Source organism: Cydia strobilella, chromosome 7 (genome assembly GCF_947568885.1).
Source record: "Cydia strobilella chromosome 7, ilCydStro3.1, whole genome shotgun sequence".
In the NCBI taxonomy this organism is placed as follows: Eukaryota; Metazoa; Arthropoda; class Insecta; order Lepidoptera; family Tortricidae; genus Cydia; species Cydia strobilella.
The window spans coordinates 6,289,194-6,307,934 of NC_086047.1; the positions used below are offsets into that span (position 1 = coordinate 6,289,194).

General features: G+C 36.0%; 1 protein-coding gene across 1 annotated transcript in view; it reads right to left on the reverse strand.

The window, feature by feature from the left end:
* LOC134743015 (pancreatic triacylglycerol lipase-like) overlaps positions 1 to 18,191 on the reverse strand; it is a 53,968-nt gene extending 35,777 nt beyond the window's left edge. The window contains exon 1 of the mRNA XM_063676281.1: positions 17,943 to 18,191. The gene's annotated coding sequence lies outside the window, so the exon portion shown is untranslated. The remainder of the gene's footprint in view (positions 1 to 17,942) is intronic.
* Positions 18,192 to 18,741: the final 550 nt, after the last annotated feature.

Below are 18,741 nucleotides of genomic sequence, written 5' to 3' on the forward strand. Positions count from 1 at the left end.
GACGAAATACAATCAAATTACTCAACTAAAATTAATGCAGAGGAAAAATTATTCTTAACATTAAGGTAAGTTCACAATGTGAAATTTTCTTCCCCATCCTCTTGCCTAAATGCGTGACCACCGCACACAGCAATCCGACGGAAACGGGACTCATGGAGTTCGTGATATATACGGGGGGAGTGCGCACTTGATCCACCTGCATCACGTATTATAGGTACTCGGCCGTCAGAAACGTGCGGCTGTATTTAGAAGTCTGTAATAAACGTCCCCTCAAAACCATGCCAGGTAGGCTCTTTTAGCAGGCCTTTTATTGATTTCTGCAAAGTGATTCGTGGGTTCTGGAGATGACGATGCGACACGTAAGAATAAAATTATCCAATGGTGGGCAGGCAGTCGTTCGGTGTTAGCAAAATATTACAGATTTATCTTTCTAAGTATCCATATTAAGCCAATTTTACTTTCCTTAGGTACCAAACAGTGAAGTATGATGAATAAAATAATTTGTAATTTACACTTCATATTGTCCAGTTGCAGGTGTGAATGGGCGACGGCACTCTATGATATGACCGCACCATCCATATAAAACTTGACGGGCGAGACAAGAAATCCTTTATGAAGAAAGATATTTCCCTCGCCTTGGCCGATAGAAAGAACTTTTAATAAATTAATTTGAATAATAAATGGTTTCCTCGTGTTGGTGTGAAGAATTACGTGTTGCACTGTAACACAGTTTGTTTAACCCTCATGCCTTGAGACCTCCGCAACTGTCAATATTCTAAATTTTAAACCATTCGCTTCTCTCGTGGTTCAATTTTGTATCGTTTCGTATGTTTGGATATCAATATGTTACCATGAGGTATTAAATAACATCTTTGCCCCTTGTAATAAAAATAAATGATTGCTTCTTTTATTTAGATCAGGAATGGCTTTGCAATGACAAAATGAGAAATTGTCACCATAAACGACATTATATAATATGATATATTACAATACAATTACAGTTGCCAGGAATATTCGGCAACTATTCGGTATTTGGCCACTTTGCCGGATATTCGGTATTCTATTTGCCTCTCTATCGCTCGTGCCCTATCGAGCTTATAGCTATCCTCGCAAAACTACGAAAAAATAAAAGAACAGTTTATTTAATGAATCTATAAATAATATCGTCGTATTATTTGAATCCCTAAATCAATAATCTCAAAATACGCTAAATTTGTGAAAGCTGATTCCACAAATCTGCCTTAAGTATATACCTTAGTTTTATTGGATGTATATAATGTACAAATTTCTAGAGAAGGCGGAGAATGTAAAGTTATAGCAAGAATAGTGCCTGGGCGTGGGCATAGATTTAATAATAAACTATACAATTATTTTCTGGATCAACAAGAGTAGAACCTAAATCAACTTCAATTGAATGCTACTAAACAAAGCCCTCAATGTCAACCTTACGTGCAGAACATGTTGAACATATAATGTATACACTTTTTTGGGAAACAGGTTTTTCGTAAATTAATAAAAAAGTAAAAAATAAGACATGTTTTATTTTTCACAACTCTTTATTAACTTTAGTTTTGTCCGCCATGATCGTGATATCAGCAGCTTGAGCCTTGAACTGCAACTTGTAGGTACCTGGAAATTAGAAATTATCTTTTCAGTTTCATGTTGTATTTTGAATATAACTATGTATTTTTGTATGTATATGATTTATTGCTTGCAAGTTACATATATGTATGTCTGTTTGTTGAATTTAACTTCAAATCAGTAAAACGGAGCTAGTAGCGGACAAGCTGTGTTAAACGGTTTGTCTTTAGATATTCTGGCCACATCATCACAGAAAATAAATAGGTAATAGTGACCCGACCACCAAAATGGACTTTTAAATATTCGTAGTAAAATAATATTAATTTTATACTTACATCGACGTGATCCTCACAGCAATATTGTGTGTAACACTTGAAGTATTCCATTCCACATTTACTTCACGACAACACCGTCTTTCACGTAGGTCTTCGCGGACTATAATTTTTGTAAATCATTCCCACAAGTGGAAACAAGGTTTTTGATATATTAAGCAATCAAAATCTACTGTTTAGGTATTAAAAATTATAAATCAAATCGTAAGAAACTAGCGGTTTAACTGAATTTTTTTTATTATGACAATTGATGACAATGACATCTTTGACAATTACGTGAGTGACGGATTTATTTATTATGGTTCGATAACTTTTACTATACGATGACATTATTATATTCAGCCTCGCGAGAAGGTCAAAGGTTTGTTGAAATATCTTCAATCCTCGATTATTATATCGCAGCAAATGTCGGAAACTGTTTAAAAACCTAATATCTCGAAATGGTTTTCGAAATAGAACATTAAAAAAAATTAACAATCCTAATTAGAGATTGGATTTTGCAAGTAGTGAGTGAGAAGTGCGACTGTGTGCACGTTTTCCCCCGCAAAAATGGCAGAACGATTTGTACGGTAAGATATCGCTTGGGCTCCTCCCTTCCGACGTGTCGGAAGCCGGTGTTGCTCGAAGGGTTTGCCAGACTATAGTTAACTTCCGAATTTGACACTCTCTTTTTCGGACCTATCATTCTAGTTTCCTAACTGGCTCTGTGATACTCGTATGGCTCAATATAGATTAGCAAAAAAGTTTACAGTAGTACTACAGTCGCCATCAGATATGTCGGAGCTACCGAGGTGCTAAATATATCTGAACATGCACTCTAGCGCCTTGACAATAAATGCGTGTTCAGATATCTGTGAGCTCCTTGGCCGCCCCGATATATCTGCGATATATGGCGACGGTACCATCGGGGTTGTTTATCCGTGGGTGTAATAACTCCTTAGAACGTAGTGGTTATATCCTCTTTGCTTAAAACTACTAATATCTGTGATCAAAGACAATTCAGTGCAGGTGACAGATTTGACGTGCGGTCTGCAGCCGCAGTTGCAATAATACACCAAATACGCAAAAATGGCCATGCTACGTGCAGTCGGTCTCGTCATTCATTTTACTATGGAAATTGACAATAACACCGACGTGTCGGAGCGGTAGTGCAGCTGCGGTCGGGAAAACGTTAAAATCACCATATTACGTGCAGTCGATATCGTCATTCATTTTACTATGGAAATTGACAATAACACGGACGCGTTTGGGCCGCCGCAGTAGTGTCGGAGCAGCAGTGCAGCTGCGGTTGGAAACGGACAGTCACCTTTACTTTTACGTTTTTCTATACACATGTAACCTTTGTAGTTTTTATGTAATTGACGTCTTTATCATTAACGTACGAGTATACATAAGTAGGCCTATGTCCAGCAGTGGACGTCTATCGGCTGACATGATGATACATAAGTTATTTAAAAGGCCAGATCATTTAAAACTAAAGGGATATAACAAACACAATTCTTGGTTTCAGCAATAAACACTTAGTTAAAATTAAGTTTCTAACTTGTTAGAAATCAGTTTAACGGTCGACAATAAATAGTTAATGAAATACAACGCTTAGTGCCTTTAGATAACTAGACCTTTCTTAAATGTTGGCCAGGCTAACCACTAATGCAATAGCCATAACAAAAAGCGCTCGTTTCTTCCTAACTCGCCGCGCTCTGATAGTCTTTCATTGGTTATTAGAACACACCAAATTAGGTTCTGAATACTTAAATAAATATCTCAGGTTTATATTTGTTTCGGGGAAAGTGTAGGTCAAAATGAGATGAGTTGGGAAGAATGCTGTTATGTTGTAAAAGTTCTCGTTGAAAAGAAAATAATGTAATAACAAAACAATAGATTTCGCTTTGTTTTTAAACAGTACCTTAAAGCCCTTATACCTAAGGTTTTATGTCTGGTTTAGAGTGTCTCTTTGTATGTCGCTTTGTCATAAAATACGTTATATTTCATGCAATGACATGGGAAAGCGTGGATGAATCGAGCGTAATGGGATCCTGAGTAGTGGTAGCAGACAGCTGGTAAATACATTCGCATTTGACACTACTTGTATAGATAAAACACAGTCAGCTGTAGAACCTTCTACAACCGACTCTTTATAAACTTATTTGTGAAATTAGCCGTTAATAAAAAGGAAATTGCAATGTGGAGAGTAAGTAGAACTGAGGGAGGAGTAGAACTTATTGCCACATGTTTTTTTGAACCTGTTAAAGTTACACGCATTCCCTGTTTAATAACTTCTACCTAATGGCGCCATATTAAAAAAAATAAAGGTAAAAATAATCGGTACCATATCAATACATAATGAAAAGAATGACCATGATGTCTACGTATTACACGTATATGACGCAGAGAATGACGAAACCGTGCAAAATGACTTTAACACCTATAAACTAAGAGCATTCTAAACTACTCAAGGTTAGTGACCTAGAAAGTAAGTAGGGGTAGGGTATTGTGCATACACTATTTCGCTAGACGATAAGGCCGATGTCACACAGACGTAGTGATGACTTTTCTTATCTTAGGTATGTTTGTTAATGGGATACAAGTAATATTTGGCACAAGTATTTTCCGAGGGAAAGTATGTACCTTAGCTTATTCTAGACCCTTTTTTTCTCGGCGTGGGAATGCTTTACGCATCGTCCCCCTGACCTGAGGTGAGCCCATTATGGGGGGGGGGGTATCGTGTTGGTGACTAAGAAACCCTAAAAAAAGATTGAGACGGCAGTTAGTCCCCCTGACCGCGTCTTTAGGAACGGCCGTTACCTACTAGACGCAACAAGTTAGCAACATCGTGTGGATGCTGCTTGCCGTCACCTGGGATGTGGTGAAGGTCGCTGACACGCTCATCTTTTGTTTATGTTGTATCTTGTTATGATAACAATTATATATTTACTGACTGAGGTCTTCTCCCAGACCACGGGGACAACGCCGTCCTCGAAACGTTGGACATAAATTTAAAACTTATTTTACGCGATTCGTCGTTGTGAATAATAATGAGTAAAAATAGTGAAAGTTTAAATCAGTGAATTATAGATTTGGTAATAATTTAGCGGCTTTAATATTATTGAATTATAAAAAAAATACCTATAGTTGGTCAAGCAAATCTTGTCAGTAGAAAAAGGCGGCAAATTTAAAAAATGTAGGCGCGAAGAGTTACCGGCCCATAGAAAGTTTGAATATCGCGCCTTTTTCTACTGACAAGATTTGCTTGACCAACTATATTATATTTATGTGTTATGCTTGTCATTATTTGTATTTAGAAAATAGAATACCTAGCTAACCTGGTTCATTTTTAGGGTTCCGTACCTCAAAAGGAAAAAAACGGAACCCTTATAGGATCACTCGTGCGTCTGTCTGTCTGTCCGTCTGTCACAGCCTATTTTCTTCGAAACTACTGGACCAATTAAGTTGATAGTTGGTACACATATGTATGTTTGTGACCCAAAGATGGATTTTAAACATCGGGGCCACTTTTGGGGGGTAAATGAGAAAATTAAAAAAAATAAGTTTTTCAAACTATATCGTGTTACATATCAAATGAAAGAGCTCATTGTGAGAATCTTAAATATATATATGTTATAATTTTAGGATAAACAGTTTAGAAGTTATTCAAGAAAATAGGCAAAAAATGACCATTCCCCTTTATCTCCGAAACTACTGGGTCTAAAATTTTGAAAAAAAAATACACAAAATAGATCTTTACCTATAGATTACAGGAAAACTTATTAGAAATATGCAGCCAAGCGTGAGTCGGACTTAATTACTTAGTTTTTGATCCGACCCCTACAGGTTACAGGTAGGTTTTTTAGACATTTCACTCACGTTTCACATAAAACATACATTGTTTAAATTGTGTAATGTACGGAACCCTTGGAACGCGAGTCCAACTCGCACTTGGTCGGTTGCTTGCGTGGTTGGTAGATTTGTCTACAATTTTAATTTAGTATACATAATATAGTTGACACAGGTTAAGCAAGTGTAAAGGAGTCAGAATGGATATAATATGTAAATGTTTCATGTTACCTTACAGGACAAGTGCAAAAGCAAGTGTGTAAAGTGTGACATTGGTACCTATACCTAAAAAGGCTAAAGTTGAGGCACATCTCCATAACGTACTTTATTTTCCAGGCAGTTTTAAAAGTGTTACATCCTTACCTATATCACAGAATAAGTAATAGTATTCCTCTATTTCGTATGGTAGGGGCATTTATAATTATTAGCTTAATGATTAATCTAATTAATTACCTATTTTTAGGTCAGGACGTTAGCCGCGTAAGCTGAAGATGCGGGTTCGAGTCCAGCCTCGGCCACCGGTTGACTTGGTCACTTTTTCTTTAGTGTATGATATCTATGTATTTCAGTTTATAATTACCTACTAATTAAAAAAAGGAAATAGTTATTACTAAAGAAGATACCGTCGTGAGCTAATTCTAATGTGGACCATTGGCAGATTGCCATAAAACACAAACGACAGCGCAATTCCATTACATAGTTGTTTCATACAATTGTCGTGGAAGGCAGGTTGGCAATTTGGTTTGTTTACGTTGTATCTCGGCCACTTAAGTACGAGTAGTTTAGTTATTTGTGTGCTATTATTGCATACTTAGTACTTACTCACTATAGTGTATGTTAAGCGTCAATGTTTTAATGTTTATTTGGGCATAAACGGTACAATAATTCTTACAGGTAGTAATATTAATTAATACATGATCCAATGAACTTGACACCAACTACTAACGCATATACAAAAAAACCGGCCAAGTGCGAGTCGGACTCGCGCACCGAGGGTTCCGTACTTTTTAGTATTTGTTGTTATAGCGGCAACAGAAATACATCATCTGTGAAAATTTCAACTCTCTAGCTATCACGGTTAATGAGATACAGCCTAATGACAGACAGACAGCCGGACGGACAGACGGACAGAGGAGTCTTAGTAATAGGGTCCCGTTTTTACCCTTTGGGTACGAAACCCTAAAAAGAAACAGAAACAGTCAAGTAGGTATAATATTGAATTTGTGTGTTTCTGCACAGACGCTGTCAGGCAAGTCAGATAAAAATTCATCGTATTGCTCGACCATTCTCGCAAATCGAAACACCCTTGACTTAGGAGATCGATTAGCTCAGCTCTCACCTTTCGAGCTGTGTCAAGATGTGTGTGTGTGTGTGTGTGTGTGTGTGTGTGTGTGTGTGTGTGTGTGTGTGTGTGTTTGTTTTTATCTGTGTTATTTTGTAATTTGTAATTTAAGTGAATTGAACTGTATTTGCATGCGTGCAACTGTGCTTATAGCAAATAAATATTTAATTGATTGATTGATTGATCAGGAGCTCCTGTCACTATGTCGTCAACAAAAATTTGATCTGACTGACTAGCGACAGGATTTGAAGCATGCTGGCTAAGGTAATATTTACCACTACCCGGGGGGTCAAAGACACGCTCCATAAATGATTATCCATGTGACATATAAAAAAATTACCACTTCTATTTTATTTACCATTTAATTTTATTTTGAATTATCTACCCCACTTTTTAAAAGGAGGTATTAATTATAGGTGCCATCAATGAAACTTATATGAACATTATTTTTGTTGCGGTGTTTAATAACTAATAACTGCATATTCGTTATATAAACTATGGTTATTATTATTATATTATGAATATATCGTTTATTTGTACATGCTCGTCCCTTTGATAAATAAATTCACTTAATATACTGATACTTAAAACTAAAATTATCCAATAAATAATACGTCATCATTTCAAAAGCTACGAAATCTTGTGTAGACCTAGACTCGCGGTGTCCTTAATGAAAAATTTCAAAATGCGGTCTCAAAACGTACAAATTGCGAGTTATGATTGTGCAGTCTTGCATGAGAAACCACATCGAGCGTATCAAAGTCGTGTGTCGTCACGGATAATCGTGCGTTTGTGTGAAATGTGCCGGTTAATCGCAGTCGCAGCGCAGTGCAACATAGTTCGCTCTTAATGCCACCGTTTGAGCCTTGCAATTATTCTTCGCCGACCAACTTACTGGGTGTGAATGACAATGTTAGGACGGGCATTTATCTTTTGATTGTGACAGATTACGGGGCTAGTGTTTAAACGCTCTATTAAGCAGTAATAGCAAAGCGTTATTGAGCGTTGTCAATTGTAATCAAAATGGTGTAGTGTTATTTTAATGTATTAATTGTAGAAATATGTTAGTCTGTAAGGGCCTTAGATGCCTTAATTATATAGCTTTACATGTTTTATAAGAAAAAAATCAGGCATCTACAATAGGGAAGTTTCTTCTACTTAAAATAAATTATTTGACACCATGCACGAAATAAAGCACCAGATAATTACCTATTAGAAAAACATTAGATAGCAGTTATTTTTAAACACAATTACTATTTAATAAATCGGATAGAAATATAAAAAGTAGGTGAGTGACCGTGACGTCACTATATTCGTTTTCATATAAATTCCATATTTAACAAATCGTTTTGACAGCTCTAAAAAAGAAGCTGATTTGGTTCTAAAAAGAAGCTATTTTATTCTCGTTGAGTTAGGACAGTCTATGTAACAAATTGTTATTATTTATGCAATATTGATAACATAAAACTTCTAGGTAAGTATAAGTTCTCATAGCATTTGCATGGTTATCGGAAGGCTGGCATTTAGTGCGGGCACATCGCAGTATGCGGTGAACACACCACTAAGTACATGGCCCGCTGTATAATACACCTATATACTCATTCCAACAACTGGGCCATCATACCGTAAGCGCACAATAGATTAAACACTCATACTCGTAGTAACAAATATCAGTAAATCTTTATGCAATACGGAAACGAATGCAATTCTCAGTGAAGCCTCGGATAACATTATGAGACACAATAGTTTGGGAGCGCCGAACAAGAACTCATACAACGTAATAGTTATGTCACTGTACCGTACCTATTGAGGTCATTTGGTAATGTACACTTGGTCATTAGGCCACGATCTATGGATCTAGACAAAGAACCAAAATCTGCCTGAAGTTACGATAGTGCTTATTGAAATTGAAAATGTTTAAATAAAAAGTGTGTGTGTATAATCTTTATGCGCGATTGAAGTAAAACTTCTTTGACGATGACGTTTATCGCTATATTGGCACTTTGACGTGTGTCCTATTGGTCGTGTGACACTACTGAGCGTTACTTCCGTCAGAAAAAAAAACTGAGTTACCCTCTAGTTGCGCCTAAAGAAGTTTTACTTAATAAGGCTTGTGCAATGTGGAAGACGGTCTGTTTTTAAATAACTTTCATAAATTATGAAGTTCTATGTAAAATGTACCTACTTATTTAAACGAAGTGAATCAAACCCAAACCCAATTCCGGAATCCAAGGTAAACAGGCCCTAAAGCAAGTGTAGGTACACGCTCGTAGGGGCCGTATCAGATACAAATAAATGATTATCTCCAAAATGGACTTAATTAGAATACCTGTGTTTTTAAGAAAGTAACTTAATTCAAGCACAGGAATGCAGGCTAGAAATTAACGGAGTTAAAAAAAAACCACGGTGAACCGAAATCCAGCATTACCTACAATTGCTACTAGTTACTACTATTTATCTCCCCTTTCTTAGTAAATACCCAGGACCCAGGCACTTAATAATCAAGGATTTATTCTATAAAGAAAGTTATACTTAAACTACATCGTTCTGCTTTTGCGCAGTTTAACGTATTATTTACGACGCGTGTGAGAAGCTTTAGCACTTCTGTTATAATTTGTCAATATCCACTTTGTTGTAATAACAATAACTTATTTAATTTCTCATTTGGACATAATCCGAGCTAATGATTTGACATTCTATCAATAATAGCAACAGTTTGGAAATAGAAAATTTTAAAAACTAATGTTTCATTAGATTATATGTGCGAATGTGTGTGAAATTTCTCAAGCCCATTTCGGTGTATTCGTCACAGATTATGTGAATCTTAGCAGTAATTTATCACTGCCTCTTAAAGACAGGATTTGTGTGTTATGAATGTAAACAAAAGACAGCAGGCTATTCCGAAGAGGTATGTTATATTGTTCTCTTCGATGGCCAGTTGACTCATTTAGTTTTTATATCTGCTCATTGCCATTTTAAGCAAGGAGCGGCTGGTACTATTTTTGATAACATATCTACTTCACGTGGACTTGACTGTCTGTATGGTCGTACTCAAGTAAATACTCATCATATCTATTTTATAAAATGTCCACATTTTCTAACATCGCATATTCATCGCGTCAATATCGCACAACCTACGTGTGATATTCACGCAATGATATATTTACGTAACGATATAAACCTCGATAAATGGACAATTTTCACCTCAGAAATTTACGTATTGTAATGTAAATTTATTAAGTGGTTACCTAGTTTGAAATCTCAATTAAATTAGTTGACGCTGAATCTAAAATCAGATCGAATAGAGACAATGAGTGTAAAAATAATATATTTAGGTACGCCAAAAAGCTTATATATAGGTACCAACATGAAACCTGTATGTAGATGGGACTTTTATTATGGTAGGACAGGAGGCGTATTCTGATTCTAAATTAGGTTATGAATTTGATCTGCATTTGTTATGGACTTCTTCAACCGAAACGTTACTTTTAACGCTGACAGATCATATCCATAACAGATCCAGATAAAGCTCATAACCTGTTATTACAATCACAATATTCAGAATACACCTCCGGGTAATTTGCATAATTAGGTAGCCATGCCGATACGCTTGCTATAATCACAGTCCAGCGACTCTTCCTGGAGTGCTACTAACACGGATACTTATGCAGCTTATTGGGTATTTAACATCGACATTTAACCTTAAGCCTTTATATTCTGCAATTTGTTTTGTCAACATAAAATATGGAATATAGTATGAATAATTCGTTACTATTCCTACTACGAATTATTATCATCGTCTACGATAACATACACAAAATGTTGCCACATGTTGATCTAAAAAAAGTATGCATCGTAGATGCGATTCATTTACCTACTTTATTGCTACGCCACCGTAGCAACCCTAAGTGCTACGAATAAATCGCTATAATTTATTGCTAGTAAACATTTTTAGAATTCCGTACCAAAAAGGTACAAAAGGAACCCTTTTGGTGCGACTCTGTTCGTCCGTCTGTCACATCGCTAAATTTAATAAACTACATAAGCTATCGATTTGAAATTTGGAATAGTCATGAACAACGCTAATCTAAACAGATCGAAAGTATTTTATTTTTATTTTTTCTAAATATGGAAAATTACCAATTTTATGAGGGGGCAAAATTCTAAAGTAAAAATACTAGGTCAAGTGGGATGTCGTTTGAAAGAGCTCAAATTGAACATTCCTAAACAATATTTTATTTATTTTCATAGTGAAAAAAAAAACATGAATTAGGACGACATCGGTGTTTGCGGTTGCGAACTAAGAAATTATTCGCTAATACTTTTGATATTTTTTATTTTTTAGTATTTGGGAATAAGAATGAACAACTAATGGAAACATAAAAAAATTAAATGCCTGTAAGTAATATTAATGGTCATTGCGACTAAATTCATAAAAATGTTCTTATAAATTTAAGCTGATTGAAACAATTTAGTAGATGGTTAGGTTATACATACATGACAGCGGAAGGTCGAGTTACAAACCGTATGACTATATACAAAATGAAATATGGCTCGTTTACTATTGAAGAGATAGTGCTGTTGAATAACAATCAAGTCGCTTGCGGCAACTTTAACTAGGGCGGCGATGTATGTATTAACAAGTGTTAAGCACCCAATATTGCAGTACAGCACACGAGTTACCTTGTACAATAACCGCCAATCAAAACAGACAACGCACTTAATTATATGCTACATGTGTTAACGTATTAAAATGTTGCAGAATTCATTAACCCATTATGTATAGCCAGGCTTATTAAAGTAATCCAGCATAGTTAATAACTATTTTAAAATGATAACTAGGAAACAAATCAAATCTCAGCCCTAGGCACTAGAGGCCTTTGTCGATGTTTCTTTCGTAGTTATATGACATTTATTAATTACCTAACGGTTGTGTTGGTTTTAAACTTTTTATTAAATGATTTAAGGGTGTGGTTCTCCTCGAACCTTATCAACTTTTGTGAAGGTCCTGCCACTACTGTATTATACACACAACCTGCTTAAATAACTTTGTACACAAAGCTCTTTAAAATAAAACACAGATGCTCTAATCTCACTTGAATTATTATAGCTCTGATTGCTACAATAGCCGCGGGCAAGTTTACTAATATATTTATGCCAACAAAGCCTTCGGTAATTAGTTCAATGTTACGACCGTTATCAGTTATCACCGGTTACTCAACGTTTGTTGTCGCCTTGGGTATCCGAACGCGCGGCACGTGCTCTTGGGCAAGACACACACTGCTTGCAACACAAGGCGCTTTCTAACTACTAAATTCTAGAACTTTCCAACGGCTCTATCATTAATATCTTAATTTATTTAGGAGGAAAATTGTGGAAACTCGGTGAAGATTTAGTAGCTTTTAGTATCGCCTGTGGGAACATTTTCCTGAGACACGAGTTTAAGTTTTGTAGGGCAGGTCATGTTTGTTTGACGCTTGCCGCTTTGCCTATTGGGTGCAAGTTGACTATCAAGGAGATGGCAATTATAGTGTGAACCTACAAGAAGAGTAGAATTCGACCCTTCACGAGTACTTATTGTCATTCGAATTCCACAAAGAAGACAATTAAGTTGCGTCAAACCAATATCACAAAGAAGACAATTAAGTAGCGTCCAACCAATTCCACAAGGAAGACAATTAAGTAGCGTCCAACCAATTCCACAAAGAAGACAATTAAGTAGCGTCCAACCAATTCCACAAGGAAGACAATTAAGTAGCGTCCAACCAATTCCACAAAGAAGACAATTAAGTAGCGTCCAACCAATTCCACAAAGAAGACAATTAAGTAGCATCCAACCAATTCCACAAAGAAGACAAATAAGTAGCGTCCAACCAATTCATCGTTGCTTTGTTTGTAACATTCTACTGTCACATCGTAACTAATTTAGAAGAAAACTAGCGGCCCGGCTCGGCCTTGCACGGGTTACACAAACCCTTAACATTTTATACACCTAAACCTTCCTCAAGAACCACCCTATTGATAGGTGAAAACCGTATGAAAATCCGTTCAGTAGTTCTTGAGTTTATCGCGAATATACATACATACAGACAGACGCGGCGGGGGAATTTGTTTTATAAGGTGTAGGACAACCCATGATATGAGTAAAATCACTAAGAAGTAAACGACTATAGTTATTTACGATACAAGTGCGGAAAAGAGGAAGTTCGAAACGAGTGGCGATAAATTAAGACACGACCGCAGGGAGTGTTTTAAATCGACACGAGTTGCGAATTACCTTTTTGCACGTGTATCGTACAACGTTTTAGAGTACATATGGCCCTTTAAACTTTCGACATATGCACGAAAAGTGCTGTTTACGCACTGGTGTGAAAAAGTAGCACCATATGTACTGTGAAGAATATTATAGAACAGTTCATAATCGAGGCTAGTTAGCGATGTTAGCTACATAATCTCACCCTCGGATATTACAAGTGGAAACGACGGCAATTATCAAAATATAAAGAGCATTAAGCACCCACATATGTAGGAACCTATTTATACGCCATAAACGATCTAATACATAATTCGCACATTGTCGCTCAAGATACTGAACAACACAGATCATTACACTTTTTTCACATGCATACAAACGGTTGCGTAAACTAAATCGCTGTAAACGCCTTTGCATTTCACTTCCCTTTTTTCTCATCGGCCGCAGAATAGCAGGAAGGCAGAAGTGCAATTAACTCTGATACTAATATATTATGTGAGAGATGTGACTGCCAAGCTGAGGACGTGAGCTACATAAATTATTACTTGTATCGTTTGGAATGGTTCCTGTTTCATGCCAAGAAGGCATGTTATTATATTAATCACTGCTCCATAGGGAAATTTGTTTAGTTAATGTTATTGGTGTGTCAAAAGTGTAGTGTAACTTATTTAACTCTCGAGAGTAAGTAATGATGCAGTCGTGTAAAACATATAATATGTATTATTTAGTATTTTAACTAGACTCTATGTTATGTCAAGGGCATTTAATTTTTAATTTAAAGTACCATACCATAATTACAGATTTAAACGCTTCTATCGTTATGGTTGACAATTTATTATATAGGAGACATTTAGTAGAATTTATGTTGTAAATTACAATCCTTATGGAATTATCTCATCGCAGCATTAACATTTGTAACAAATTGCGACGTCAATATACGCGCACGCGTACGAGATTACCTGCAAGTTTAAGGTGTTAAACTGAAGGTCAGAGATTAATAATACTACTGATGCCAATAACGAAACTGCTTTGTTTCATTTAACACTGGCTCTAAAGTATCCATAATAAGCAGTTTTATGGTCAGCCTCAAAATTTAAGTGCCTTGTCATATTAACAAGTTAACAGATTCAAATTCACAACAGTGTATATGTAGTGTAGTTGAGTTTCTACGACAAAATTCTAAAAGGTATAGTCTGACTTTGGAGACTAATAAGACACGGTTAGGTTTATGACATTATGTAAATTTTCGATTTTACCTCGGAAAGAAGGACAAAGCTTATAGGTATTGTAAATCACGTGTAATTTTCACCTGCACCTGAGAGTATCGCTTGAAGTGCTTGAACTAAATTACTACTCTTAAAGTTTCTAGACTGTTTGTTTAGGTGAATACTTAGGTACTTGATTTTTTCCACGCTTTTACGTAATAGCTTCACTCGTTTTAGGTGGGTAATAATAGCTATTTTAAGTATTTGTAAGTAAGTAGGTAAAGTTATTACATATTTTATTATACAAAAACATGTTTCTTTATATAGGTATTGTGTTTCTATATTTAGGTATTGTAGGTATTGGATTAAAATGATTCAATTCCAGGTGTCTGATTGAGCTGGATTTTGACTGCCTTCCGCAATCTATTACACAGCAACAATACGCTAACAGGTGCTATAGTGGCCTTAGGAACTGCCTGTCGAAAAAACGCAACTGTTGTTTACAAAAAAATTAAAGTTAAGTAAAAAAGTTTAAGCTGTTTACAAAAAATCGTAAGAAGAAATTGATAGATGTGCCAAAAAATAGTAATATACAGTGAGCAGTAGAAAAATTGCCAGTAAATTGTTTACGTGACACGGCTATTTGTATATTAGCTTCGTTGGTAAAAACGGGGGCCGATAAGTGCATTTTGGGTATCTTAGATGAAGGTTGCATCCAATTGTCGATTCATTTATGTGAGCCTTAGATACTCTTAAATTGGTATATTTAAATACCAGAGGTATCTAGCTCGAAAATAAAATCTAATAAATTCGCCGTTGAACGAATTGAATTTGTATAAAAAACTTGGTGTGTTTTGTTCAGTAAGTGGTTTACTAAACTTTTGATAAATACAATGACCGAACTACCTATCTCTATAACCAGTTGCATACAGGTTTGGGTAACTAGTTGGGTGAGAAATTAGTAGACGTAATAATCAATTTTAGCTATTACGTGGTCTTAATCGTTTGCATCGAGGCGTGGATGCAGAGCAGATTACGTGCAAGCTAGGGATTGCAAACCGGATTGATTTTCAATCCGGCCGGAACCGGCCGGATTTTGGCCATAATCCGGTCGGATCCGGTTAAATATTCAAGTTAATTAAATGACATATTTTTCAAGTTTTTTGGGTTATATGAGAAACAAAGGGTATTTTTTTATGTATTCCTAAAACAATAATTTGAAATTAATAAAAATGACTTTTTAACAATAAAATAGGGTGGTAATTGGAACTCCTTGAAAGGACAAGTTTTCGTAACTGATGGAATTCTTTGTAACGCTGACATCCATTATAGTAACAAAATAAAATATTTTACTTTTAACCAAAATAATAATATATGTAATATAATGTTAATAGGTTTTAAGTTTTAAATTATTTTGCATGCCTACTATTATAAGGTATTGACATTATCTGGACATAATACTTTTGACTCTACCATCTTATCTGTACATAATGTTAAGCAAATAAACGAAAATTATATAAACTCTTTTTTATCCGAGAAAATAGTTTTATAGCCTAAATCACAAATAGATAAATAAATATTTGGGAACAATTTTACACAGATCGACCTACTCGTAGTCCCAAACTAAGCAAAGCTTGTACTATGGGTACTAGGCGATGATATATACATACGTATATTGATAAATATATACTTATATGTATACATAGAAAACATCCATGACCCAGGAACAAATATTTGTGATCATCACACAAATAAATGCCCTTACCGGGATTCGAACTCAGGACCATCGGCTTCATAGGCAGGGTCACTACCCACTAGGCCAGACCGGTCGTCACAAATGCCTTCCATGACATCCCCATCCTTTAATTTTTCCTTCTATTACAGTATCTATTTAAATAATCGTCGTATCGTGCCACCAACATGAAAGAAGAGGAAATCCTCTTCTGTTCTCAATCATCGTCATTTTAAATATCTTCTTATTTTACTAAATCTAAACTTTTCCATTCGGTCTTTGCTCTGTTTAACTCATACCTTCCGGCCGGCCTTCCACCCGTCCCCTTTACCTCACCCAAAACGCACAGGGCGTGCTGTGTGTAGGCTTATTTTTATTTTCCCGGTACCGCTCCGGACCCGGTAGCTTCTGTAAAGTGCCGGATCCGGCCGGATTACCGGATCCGCCGGACCGGATTGCAATCCCTAGTGCAAGCTAACTCGCCTAGGTACTTTCGGAAACATTTCCCTTAAATTATGTCATCTATTTGTTTATGGCCTCTTTGACATTTAGTTATGTCAACAGTTTTAGTTAAGATGTTTGACATTGAAGGAATAAGTCATTTTAAGGAATTCGAACTTCGAATGATCCACGGAACATGGCGGATCATGCATTATTATTTATTATTTGCATTCGGCTGTTTACAACGTATAATTTTGATAGGATATTATGCAATGAATGGCAAGCGCAATGGGTGCAGTTAATGAAGAATTCTTCTGGAAATGCTAATAACTATTTCTTTGGACATCATTCGGCGGTTCGTGGTCTGGGCCGCCATTATACTTTGTACTGCTGCTGCTCCAGTTATCCTCCAGTGCATCGTGAATGTGTCGACAGATGACTGAATATCGACGACTTACTGTTATATTATAATTATATTTCTAATACACTTGACGTTGGCAAAGTGCCCTGGTAGCAGAGAAGCCATTATTACATATATATATAAAGTCGTTTTAAAGCGTTAAATTATTGGTGGCATACCAAATGGAAAAAAATCGGAAACTTTCAGATTCCCGTATCATGAAAAAAAAAAAAAAAACTATTTCCGAAATGGAAACGTCCTTTATTGCTTGAGAATATTTCCCAGAATCTTCTGAAAACTTTCCCAGCTCATTGAAAACTTTCCGCAAGTTCCACTTGCGAGTAGGTACTGGAAGAATGTTAATGTGTATGTCCGACATAAAAGTTATAGGTAAGTATGACCAGCAAATAACAGAATCAAGTTTCGGTTAAAGTCAGGCTTGTAAAAAATTGCTATATAACAATTAAAAAACATAATTTCATGCGGATGTTAACGTGTTGTAATTCAGTTTTTCGTTACGAGGACTGTTTGGCATGTACTGACCGCCAAAAATGTACATATTTTGTCAAAATATTCCACTGCGGTTAGTGTTTATTCAAGCCTGGATTTACAATGTTTATTCCTATTTCACTACATGTTCATTGTAAAAGTAAACAAATTTTTCATCGTTATTTTTTTTAATTAGTTGTCTATTAGTTTTTGTATAACTGGTATTTTGCTCCACATCTTGTCGACTTTAGCACGTTTACTGTTATTTTCTTGGGGATTACATGAAATTACACCCCGTCTTAAAGTTACGTGTGCCCGTACTAATAAACTTACCTAAGTATACAATCAGCTCGCTGATCTTTACCGTTCACCCCCTGCTTCCGCTATGCACACTTTGAAGATTACACAAATATAAACCTCGGCGAATAAAACAAAGGATTGCTCAATTTATGTAGTTTTCACACTTTGAATAGGAATGGCTTTAAATGGGATCACGTAATTGTGGGCGTTTACGAGCGAGGTGCTGTGCGCGTGCGTCGCGCGGGAAAGTACTCCAGCAACTGTCGCGGGCGCAGACCGGCTGCAGATGCCGCACCACTTTCATTACCCCTGGTCTGGTCCCGGCTTAATCTCAAACTGCCGCCAGCTTTGGTCCCTGCTAAGATATATTGTATGATGTGGGCTTTCTGTCATGAATTAGCGATAAGAAACGAGAAGTCATAATTAGCAGAAACTGGCTGTCAAAAATTATTAATTAACAGCAATATATTATTTTAAGTAAATAAGAATTAGCGTGATATACTTTGCGACAAATTGTTTTCCTTTTACAAATCTAGCGCGGGAAAAGTAGGTATATAAAATTATAAACACCGTAAATTAACCTAGTATTTTTTTGTTTGTATTTTCGCGATGTGAACTTCCTTCGCCGACAATTGTTTTCTGTAACATCCACCGTACACCTGAAATTGTTTTAACAATCTATTGTGTACATCGAATCATAACGTCTATACCACCTCGTACCTTGTCAGATACAATTGTAACTACTATTATAAATTAAAAAACTGTAACTCGCGGTTTGATCCGTCCCGTAATGTCTAATTAAGACATTTTTTAAGGAGTCGCTTAAAAATAA